Source organism: Octodon degus, unplaced genomic scaffold, assembly GCF_000260255.1.
Source record: "Octodon degus isolate 3935 unplaced genomic scaffold, OctDeg1.0 scaffold00034, whole genome shotgun sequence".
Taxonomy (NCBI): domain Eukaryota; kingdom Metazoa; phylum Chordata; class Mammalia; order Rodentia; family Octodontidae; genus Octodon; species Octodon degus.
The window spans coordinates 2587846-2599386 of record NW_004524610.1 but is presented as its reverse complement, the minus strand read 5'-3'; positions in this window follow the sequence as shown (position 1 = coordinate 2599386).

Genomic DNA, 11541 nt, shown 5'->3' with positions numbered 1-11541 from the left:
CTTCTTCTTCTTCTTCTTCTTCTTCTTCTTCTTCTTCTTCTTCTTCTTCTTTCTTCCTCCTCCTCCTCCTCCTTCTCCTCCCTCTCCTTCTCCTCCTCATTCTCCTCCTCCCTCTCCTTCTCCTTCTCTTCCTCCTCCTCCTTCTCTTTCTCCTCCTCCTCCATCTCCTTCTCATTCTCCTCCTCCTCCTCATTCTTCTCTTTCTCCTTCTTCTTTTTACTATTATAAGACTCTTTTACTTCTGAATAAGGACATACATTTCAACTTCATAATTTATCTTAAAATAAATTTTTAAATATTCCATAGAGCAAAACAAGCCCACAGACGATAGACAACACCTTTCTGTTGGTACACACACTCATTTCCTAAATCATTGAAGCAACAGCATCTCTGATATCTTGGGGAGAGATGGGAGCCCAAAGTGTGAAGAGCAAAGTGAATTAGGTCCCCCTTCACTGGGCCTGGATGCCTGAGATGGTCCTGAGGAGCTGCAGTTCTGGGAGCAGCTCACAGGGTTCAGGACGGGGAAACACAGGGCAGCACAGGGGTGGAGGAGCAGCCGGCAGCAGCTTTCACCACCAGCCCTGAGGCAGCGCGCCGCCCAGTCTCCCTCCACACCTCAGCCTTCCAGCTTTCACTGGGCTGTCCCTGGCTTTGCCATCACAGCTGACAGCATTCCTCTGTGTTTGCATACCTAATACTGTCTCTAATGCGACTAAAATTAAATTTCAGTTCTAAAGATCAAAACCACTAATGTGATTGTCATGTAAATATTATTTACAGCAGAACTGCAGATAGAAACTTCCTTCCGAAAAGCATGCCTCTTGGAGGAGAATATGGAAGGCCTGTGGTTCAATGAGTCACTTATTTAAATTCTCAGCTGGCCAACTGAGTTCCTGTTTTCTAGGTGGTTTTGTTAGTAGAGTGTGTGTCTTCCCCTGAGAGTCCAACACTCACTTTCTTCCCTGTAGCTATGTTCTGGCTGACAAAAAAATGCCGGCCTGCTTGGCCAAATACCCAAGCCCCAGCGGCGCTCAGTCAGTGGCGTGTGTTGGATGCAGCATTCTTCCTTCTCAAAAACAAGCCTTGTGGAGCCCGGCCGCTGCACCCCTCCACCTGATGCATGCCTTCCACACTGCACCTCATTTTTAGTCTTCCAGCTTCAATCCCGTGCGCTCCTGATTTCCCTGGTGTCCTTTTTCTTCGTTTCCACTGGTGCTTTGCTAGAGCATGTTTTTCAGCATATTCCGTATGGTTTATTACAGGTAGAAGGCCTGCCTGTTTGGGTAACTTTTCCTTTGCTCCTATATGCTGGGAAAGGCTTTCTAGGTTGCAAACAAATGTATTCTGAATTTCACATTTTTGGTTCTTGTTGCTCATAAATATTTTCAGGGAGAAATCCAACAACCATTAAATTCTTATCTTTTGTGTTTTGCCGGGAAGGCTTGAAGTTTTCTCTTTGCTTTAATCCTAAACCTTCATTTAGATGTAGATTGGATGCAGTGACATTTATTATAGATGGCCTTTAATTAACTCACATTTTCTTTGTGTCTGTGATGTCTTCCTCTAATACATTCTGGATTATGTTCTTCCATCCATTTACCCGCTTCATTTCCTGTAAATCCTGTTACGGATATATGGAACCTCCCCCACTTCTTTGTATTTCTCCATTTTCGCAACAATCTCCAAAATTCATCTTCCAGAACTTCTACTACCATCTTTGTTCTATTGATCAGACACAGGCTGAGTTTTGCTTCCTGTGCTGGTGCAGAGTCCAGGGCGTGCACATGCCAGGCACGCATCTTGCCAGGGATCCCCTCCCCAGCCCTGCATGATGCCTCCAACGCGTAAGCAAATGCAGCACTCTCTTGCTTTACCAGAGAAGCCTGTTCTAATCCTCTAAATAAGCTATTTTATAAAATACTCCAGATAAACAAATTAGAACTTCTTTAAAGTTCTCCTTCTTCTTTGAAAAATTATTAAACATTATCCATTTGTGTCTCTTTAATGATTTTGGTTTTACTCAGCTATTTGTGTCTCATTGATTTATCACTTCTATTTATGAATCAAAGAATTATATAACACAGATTCAAATGGTGACTCCCACACTGTTCACACCATTTTACTCTTTTGAGAGACTTTTCCCTGGACATAAGAACCAGCTGCTTACAGCTGCTTAGCAGGAAAGCCCCGAGGGATGATGCCGACCTGCCAGGCGGGGACGGGCGTGCAGCTTGTACTGCATGCGTGACCCATGCTTGTATGGATCCTCTGCTGGAGAGCACTGAGAAGACTGAAATATAGAGAATAAAGATGTGGAAAAATTTAGAAGAATTTTACAGAGCCTAACTGACGGCCGAGTGCAGAAGCCAAGAACTGTCATGGTTCTGAGGATGTCGCTAGCCGGTGTGTGAAATCCAAAGCTTCTCCTCCGAGCAGCCAGGGATGACAGTGTGGTGGGAAGCAGATGAGCCTGCTTGTCTGCAGTGAGCTGGAAGCCCGTGGGGCAAATCGTCTCTGGGTACAAATAAAAATGCATCATGACTGTGTACCTTTACAAAAGCAGGTCTCTGGTACCTTTATAAATGCAGGTTGATATAACGTGCTGAGTCTGCAAACTCTGTGTCCTTCCCAGCCCTTCACAAATGACAGATACTTAAAATCCTTGTTGCAGAAAAAATGAGCACAATATGTATAAAGCACCCAACTGCAGGCATTAACTGTAGAGACAAAGCACTTGCTGCTAAACTACAGATGTAAACATTAAGATAATAGAGAAACTATATAGAGTCCAGATGATAACTTTTTTTAAATCCTCCTAGTATGGTTCAGCAGCTGAGAAAATGTTGACAACTTGATCTAGGGACTGTCCTTGAACAATGTAATCTATCTCTTAGTTACCATTAGTTTAATAGACTCCTGCAATTTTGTTTGGGTTTCTTAACTGACATATGCTGACATCTGTTGGAGTGAAAACAAAGGAGAACGAGTTGGCCAGGGACCTCTAGACAGTAAGTCCATTCTTTCATCCTAAGTCCTTCCTGGTTAATATTTTCAACCGGACACTAATCGCAGCAACTCTAAAATTGAAAGGGACAATTAGAAATAAGAACACTGTAGCTAGATTAAGCAGCCCTTGACAAGAGTCTGCAAAGGAAATATAAACAAGCTGAGCTGTAGCGGCACAGCTGAAAATAGCCGCAGAAGACCAGAGCCAGCAGCACAATCTAAGTTGCTTTCCCGACTCAGTAAGACTATGTCTTGGTATAATTGCACTGATTTTGTTCTTCATGGAAAATGTCACACACTATCCCCCTGAGTACACTGACTAACGACAATGGCTTTAGGTCCTGTCCATCCTAAACTGCTGTAACTTAGGAATTAAGTCTTCATCAGTGTTATTTCTGCTTCTGTAAATGTTTAACTAAACCAAATGCTAAGCTCTCAGGAACCATGTATCAATGTAAGTGACACATCTGTGTGCAGATGTTTATCAAACAGCACGAATGCTAGCACCCATCTCCCTCTGCCTCGGGGCCCTGTGACTGGTCTCCACACAAAGCTTTTCTCCCGCACCACCTGCTGCCGAGAACGTAAGCACAAAGCACTCAGGAGCACGTGAATTACAGGCATGCAGCACGTTTGATCAACCACATGACACTAGCATACAGTTCTTCTCATGTACACCTGTCTGCACGCACACCTTCACACTCCTTCCTACACACATCTCCCATAGCTCCAGCTCGCAAACTCACCTTGAACACCTGCCAGCTCGGACACTGCTATGGTCTCAGAGAGCCTCACTAGCTTCACAGGAGGGCTACGATCTCAGCCTGGCCTCACACTCGCTCACTGTTCAGATCTAATCAGTCCTCTTTTGCATAAAATGGAAAAGTGCCCATTCTTGGTAATCAATAAGAGAAATTTAATTCCATAACTGGAAATATGAATGTTACCATAAAATGAAGGAATTTTTAGTGAATATGGATTAATGAGATTAGTTTGGGCATATTGCTACAGACTACAACATATTTTTATTATTTGCAGTCCAAGATCCCCTTGGCATTTCCTCCTCCTTTTCTTGGTATTCTCTTCATCTCTGACAGTCTACCCACTGCTTTTGCGTCACTGTCCCTTTACATAGAGACAGTATATTAAAATATATGATACACACACATGCACATACACTTGTGCGCACGCTCACACACACACACACACACACACAACCCTACAATGATGTGCTATATGGCCTTGATCTTTCAGACACTGGCTTATTCCAACAGATGCATGACTCCAGGAATCTTCTTACAAACAAGGATATGGCTCATTGTTCTGCATGGGTGAACAAAGCTCCACAGGCACATGTACCACACGCTCTTTATCCATTCATGCTCTAAGTGCCTGCCTGGCAAGCCCAAGGACCTGGGTCTGATCCCCGTTACCACATGCCATGCCAGCCCTGAAACTGGGCGAGGTGAAGCACACCTGTAATCCCAGTGCTGGGGAGGCCGAGACAGGAAGATCACTATGAATCCAAGCTGCATAGCGAGATTCTGTACCAAATAAATAATTTTTAAAAATTAAAAAAATAATCATAGGTGTGCAGGCCCCTATAGTATATTGTCTTTAATTCTTGGGGTGGTAGAGCTGGATCAAACGCTCATAGTTTTAGTTTTTTGAAGACTCTCCATTCTGATTTCCATAGTGATTGCATTAATTAAATGCTGCTGCTGACCATATCCTGGCCCTTGCGTATCGGTCTTTCTGTAACTTCTGTTTTGTGCACGCTGCTCTGGCTGAAACCTGGGACCTTGCATGAGCTGGGCAAACGCTCGGGAGCTGGGCTACACCCCGGTCCTGATGGCCAAAGAGTTTTGTCTGTCAATTATCTGAAGCTTTAACATTTTTGTACATGATCAATTTTAAATATAAAATAATGTCATAATTCCAGTTTTTCCACACGGTCTGCTTTTATTTTTTAAGAGAATTTAAAAAATACAAAAAAATTAGAAACTACAGAATTTCACTAAACAAAATAATAGGAATTCAACAATTGTTGCTATGTTCAACCATGTCTTCAAATTAGTTGTTTAGATTACCAGATGTAAGCCTACAAGATTGGTATAATAATTACAAGAAATTAAAGAAGAAAAAAAATAAGTATTAACTACTTTTTTTATAAACCAGCAGATTCTATGAATAACAAAAATTGTCATATTTTTTACATATTTCTTAACTTTGAGAACGCTTTACAATGACACATAGTCTACGAATTTATGCAAACACATTTCCTACTGTGAGTCCTTAAATTTGCCCTAGATATAAAAGGCAAATGTCATCCCCATTTTCAGGTAGAAGGTGCAGGAGGGAGGGCCCAGCAGGCCCCGGAAGGCAGGACCAATCCCCGCGCTACAGCCCCCACCGGCCCCGCGCGCTCATCTTCTTCCTAAGGTCATCTCACCCCAAATTCCTGTCTTCTGCACTTATTCTGCGTTGTTCCTGCTCTGGGATGCCCGCTACCAGGCTCACGAAAGCAGCCAGGGTCTGTGCTCCCGCAGCTCCCGGGTCGGGAGACCAAAGCGCTCATCTCACGACAGGACAGACAGACCTGGAAGCGCAGGAGTGACGCACCCAGCCCCCGCAGAGCTGCGCTGAGCAGGCTGGAGTAGGCAGATGTGCCAGGAAAGCTCAAGAGACAGCACAGGCTGGGGCGAGCGAGGAAGCAGAGCTTACTAGAAAGGAAGAAAGAGAAGAGAGAAGACACGGGAGAAAGCCTTCAGCAGGCAAAGTCTGGCAAGCCGGAGGGGCAGAGGTCATGGAGCTCACCGTGCAGGCCGGAGAGAGTCCTGGGGGGCCTCGGGGCTGGGGCTCCACCTGCGGAGGCCCCCCCAAGGTAGAGCAGCTCAAATGCGGCAGGCTTATTTCAGTGGACATGGAAGTGGGCTTGGGACAGCAGAGGTGGAGCACATGGCCCAGGGGCCTAGTCTATAATTGCTCAACTTTGTGACTACTTCCAATTGCACATTTGAAAGGGGCAGATGTTATGTGTTGTAAATTACTTCTTGATCCATTTTTTTATTATTAAAAATAGCAATGGGAGAGTATCACAGATTTTGAGAGTTCCCTTCTTACATTTAAAAGGATTATGCTGACTTTTGTGTGAAAAATAAAACTGAGAGTGGGAAAAGGGCCTACTTTAATAATCTAAGTGAGAGAAATTTAAAAACAGAAAGACAGTAGGAACTGATGATAGACTGAGTGCTGAAGATAAATTAAAGCAGTGTCAAAAATGTCCACAGGGACCAGGACTTGACCAAGGGACTAAGTGTACCAGTCACTGAAGCTACAGTTACAAGAAAGGGGAACTGATGAATTCAGGCATTTTCAAATTGAATTTGGGATTCCCTGAAAAACTGTCAAATAAGAATTAAGAATATGGACCTGGAATCCACAGTAATGCTGTTGGTAAAGAGGAAACGTATTAGCCTTCTACATGCAGCTCAGAGTGAAAGCTGTGGGTGTAAATAAAGCAGCATGGGCAGAGGCGATGAGAGGGGAGGGCGCCCAGGTCCATTCAGGCCAGCATAACAGAACAGCACAACCTGAGGGGTTCCCAGATGGCATCTTCTCACCGCGCCCTTGCAGCAGAAAGCCAAGTGCTCCCTTGGGCCTGTAGGGTGTTGTGAGCTGATCGCCTGCGGAAGGGCCTGACCTCCTAGTGTCAGCATTATGGCGTTAGAATTTCAGCAAGCAAACTGGGAGGGGCCTGAGCACTCAGACTCTGCCAGGAGAGGCGTGGGCCAGGTCCAAGCCGTGAGCAACTCCCGACTCCGCTGGCCACACGCAGGGCCCAGGTCTGCAGTGCAGAAGCCAAGAGAATCCAGGCAGTCAGCAGTGAAGCTGGAGAGTACTGTCAATGGGCAAGGAGTACGCTCAGAAGGCTGGATGATTCGGGCAGACAGAAGGCCTCTGAGTCACCAGCGAGACAGTGACCAAAGCCATCTGGTGTGGGGCGTGGATGGCCTTATCAACAGCTGCTTCATCCCTGGGGCAAGTGGACCAGATCCAAGTTAGGGTGGGCTGACCAAGGAACGGAAGCTGGAGAAGCAGCAGAAGCTAGAACCAGCGTGTGCCGCTGCGGCTGCTGCTGCCACTGCTGTGCTAACAGTTTGTGGACAACAGGTAAGAGACAGAGAAAACAATTATGATCTATGCAGAGGAGAGTAATGGCTAATATATTTTACTGTGGTGTTATTGAGTACACTATAAAAATAACGGGATACTCTGTTGAGTGGTAGAAGATAAAATTGTTCAATAGAAAAGAATAATCCATGATATGAAGGTCCTGAAAAGGTGAAAATGACAGCGTCCCAAGCCTGGTACAGGGGTTGAAAGGATCTCTAAAGGAGGCACCGGGGTGGCCGGATAGCGGCCAGCTCAGAGGTGTGTGCGTTGTGAGACGCGTCCGAGGAGACAGCTCGCCTTTGCCTCTAAGGCAGACACAGAGCAGCCTGCCTGAGATGGGGTCCTGGGAAAGGCAGCCGAAACCCACCAAAGGAAGGGGAATAACAGGACATAGCTTTCTGTGTGAGCAGCGCAAGAAACTCATGAGCAGAAAAGCAGCAAGGAAGACCCCTCACCCAGCCCCTCTTCAGCATGCCTGCAAGGAGGGCTTAGGGCCCCTTGCTAGGTCGACTGACTGGATTTTGAGAACAGATAAGGAAGTTTGCAGTAGTGACAGGAAACAGACTTGGGTCCATGGATGTAGCTCAGTAGCATAGACAATGGCCTGGTAAACACGAGGTCCTCTCTCTCTCTCTCATTCCTGGTACAATGAGAGAGAGAGAGAGAGAGGGAGAGAGAGAGAGAGAGAGAGACAGAGAGAGAGAGACAGAGACAGAGACAGAGACAGAGACAGAGACAGAGACACAGAGAGAGACAGAGACAGAGAGAGACAGAGACAGAAGGAGACAGACGGACAGACAGACACAGAGAGACAGAGACAGACTGACTTCATTGAGCATGCACTATCACCTAAGAAAGACCAAAATATCTTTCATTTCTCGATTAATCGCATCTTTTCTTATATTCTAATTTTTTAATTAATGTGGGGTTTGAAAAGCACCCTCTGTGAACTTACACTTTTGGGTTTTCTTTCTTCTTTCCAGTGCAATGTACTATTTTATATGCGATCTGCCTTTCTGAGAAGGTTTGATGTCTTTAAACTTTAATCTTTTGGAGCTAGCACATTGTAAAGGAAGCGACACGGACCATATAGCACAGGGGTAGCTAGCAGGAGAGCTGGCGTCTAAACTCTACTTTTCTGACAATTTACAACATCAGACTTCAACTAAAACACTAAATCATCATTGTTACAAAGCTGAGTTCGATTCCTGGTACAATGAGAGAGAGAGAGGGAGAGAGAGAGAGACAGACAGACAGAGAGACAGAGACAGAGAGACAGAGACAGAGAGAGACAGAGAGACAGAGACAGAGAGAGACAGATGGACAGACAGACAGACACCGAGAGACAGAGACAGACTCTCTGCCTGCTCTTTTTTATCCAAGTTCTGCGTTACCAAATAGGGTCACCCACCTCCTTCCCAGGACTGAGTTCTTCACGGGCAAGGATATTTTCCTTGTGCATATTACTTAGTACTTGGCTCAGATTAAGCAATCAATATGTATCTGTGGTTTGCAAATGAATTCTTAAAATGTTTTGGGGGAAAATGACAATGCTGATAACTGCCTTAATCCATGCTATAACAAAATGCAGAGGCAGAGTGACTTACACAGGAAAAGGGTTCATTTGACCTGAGATTGGTGTCCAGATGGGTCCAGAGCTTGTCACCACCCCACACCACAGTGCAGGGGAAGCAGGAAAGGCAGCGGCCACACAGGAAGGCCAAGCAAGTGGCTGCCTCACTTTGCTGCCGCCACTCCCACAGGAACTAGCGCGATGCTGCAGAACCGCCTTAATCTTGCAAGGGCGAGCCCAGGAGCCTTCCAAGAAGCCCGCTGAAATGCCCAGCACCTCGCAACGCCACCGCAGCCCACAACTTCCAGCCCACGGGGACACCTTCAAACCACGGAAGCAACCCAGAGGGAGAAGGCACTTGGCACCCAGAAAAGGCATTCATCCTGCGCTGGGGAAACCTCGCCCACGGTTGTCCCTTCTCCTGTGTGAGCAGAGAAGGCTTTGACCACAGCCATAGTCAGTAGCAGGGGCGGAGGAGAGGGCTGCAGGGCAGGAGCGCGGGAAGGGAGGAGGTGGCCGGCGCGAGGTGCTGCCAACTAGCCAAGGCGGGGAGTGAGATCGCCTGGGAGCGAGACAGGGCCAAAACAGCCGAGCCGGCAACGAGGCTCAGAGAGTGAGGAAGGGACACGCAAGGAAGCTGCGGGCCAGCACCCGGCGGTAAGTCGGCCCATCCAGCCGGAGCAGGACCGTGAACCCAGCTCACGTGGGATGTTGCAGGCGTGAGTGCTCGCGTGTGCCCTGCTCTTCTCCTGGCCCTTCTGCTCCCCAAGACGCGAGGGAAACGCCCCGACCGTGATGCTGACCCCAACCCTGCCTCCCTCCGGCAGGGCACACCAGACCCCACCGCCCTGCAGCTCCACGGGGGCTCTGGGCAGGGAGGGACCCGGGTTTCCGTCGCAGATGACCTTTCTTTGGTACAGTCTTGTGTGGGTGCAGGGGCCGCGGTCATCGGCTCCACTGTTCTGTGCATCCAAATAAAGGAAGAAGGGTTTTCTTTTGACAGGTCCTACCTGGCAAGTCTGCACTGATTTTACTTTTGTTGACGAGTATGACAGTGCTTAAACTCTTTTTATAGCTCGATTTAAAAACTTCACCTTAGCCAGACTTGCCAGTTCGTGTCAATTAAAATGCTGTAAATTGAAAGAAATCTGTGGTCTGCCATTCAGAAAACCCATCATGTCTTTTTCTCTCGCTTGAACCTTGTCTTGGAAGTCTCACAAATCCATGCGACCATGAGGAGCCTACTCGTGTTTCTTTCTGCCTCACTCTTAGCATTGCATGTACTTCTTTGACTTGTGGCATGTTTACAGACTTGTAATATGTACTCTTTCGGAAAACCACTAATTTACTCTTTCAAACGTGTCCTTATTTTGAAATCAGTGAATAGCGCTCTCATAGTCCGTGACCCTTTCCTTTTGAAGACACATAAAATAATAGCATCTCTCGATTTCTGTGTCATCCAGCAGCTGGAAAACTTTCCTAATATAAAATCCTGCGGCCTCCTGGTTTCCTGTCAGGCCTGCTGTGGCTGCGTTGCGCTCTGTACTGCTAGCCCGTGGGCACAGACGCTCAACTCATTCCCTTCCCTTGTCTGACTTCGTCCACATTTATTTGGATTTTCATTTCTTCTTCTACTTTTCCCCATTGCAGAAATACAGAACTAAATGTACTGTGTTTTGGTTTGGTTTCCATTATTGTGGAAAGTAAAAAAAGACAAACCACCAAAAGTCAGGGTCCTTAAGTTTCTGTTTAAATTCACTGGCCTGTTTGTGGGGACACTGGTATGATGTGAAAATCAGCTTTGTGCTGGCAAAGCCATGCTAATTAGTCCTCACAGTACTTGTCCCAGTGGCCCCAGTGCTGGGCAGACTGGAGAAGCGTTACTTGAAGCTACTGTGAGTCAGAAAAGGCAGCCGTCGTGCGGCTCCCTGCCACCTCCTCTGGGTAAAGGATGTGCCAGTCAGTTTTTCATTACTATAATGACATCTCTGAGGCAGGCTACTTTACAAAGTAAAGAAATCTATTTGTTCCACACTTGTGGAGGCTGAAACTCCAAGAGAAACATGCCAGCTTGGGTGAGGACGCCCTTTAATAGTTGACACCTTAGTGGGAGCAGACACGTATCTCTTCATGATCCCCTCCCTCTTCCTTAGAAGGCCATGCGACATTCCCACTCTCTAAGTATCATTAATCATTTATAGTGTAATCCTCAGTCGATGAGGATTAAACTCCTGCTTGAGTTAAGGGGATAAATAATACTGATCATAGCAAAATGTCAGCAGGAGAGAGACCACAAATCACTCCTCCCACAACACACTCCACAAATAGGTCAAACAGAGTGGTTTGGGGAATTCTGCACCCTATTTACTCCACAGACACCCAAATGAAGAAACCAAGCTTCAGAAAGTGCTGCATAAAGAACCTTAATTCGCTTATTTAGCTCTGAACTTCCTGTTCTTCTTAGTTTGAGAACATTTTTCACATGAGTTCTGCACAGGTGTGAAAACTATTAGCCCATGTTAAGACCATTAGTGAAGCAGGCGTGCAGAACCAATCCTCTGCATCCCTTCGCCGAGCTGGGGCTGATAGCGGTGAACCAGAGAGCAGCAGCGGCCTTTAGATTTCCGAGCCCTTCTGGGCAGGACTCTCCTTTCGCTTTTCTCCTGTGACTTCTAGACAGGCCTTGTTTACAATGCAAGTCCTCACTGCTCACAGCTCCTCCTCCACAGACTGCCTCCAGCCCACCCAACACTTCAGATTCTGAACTCAGCAGATCAATGTTC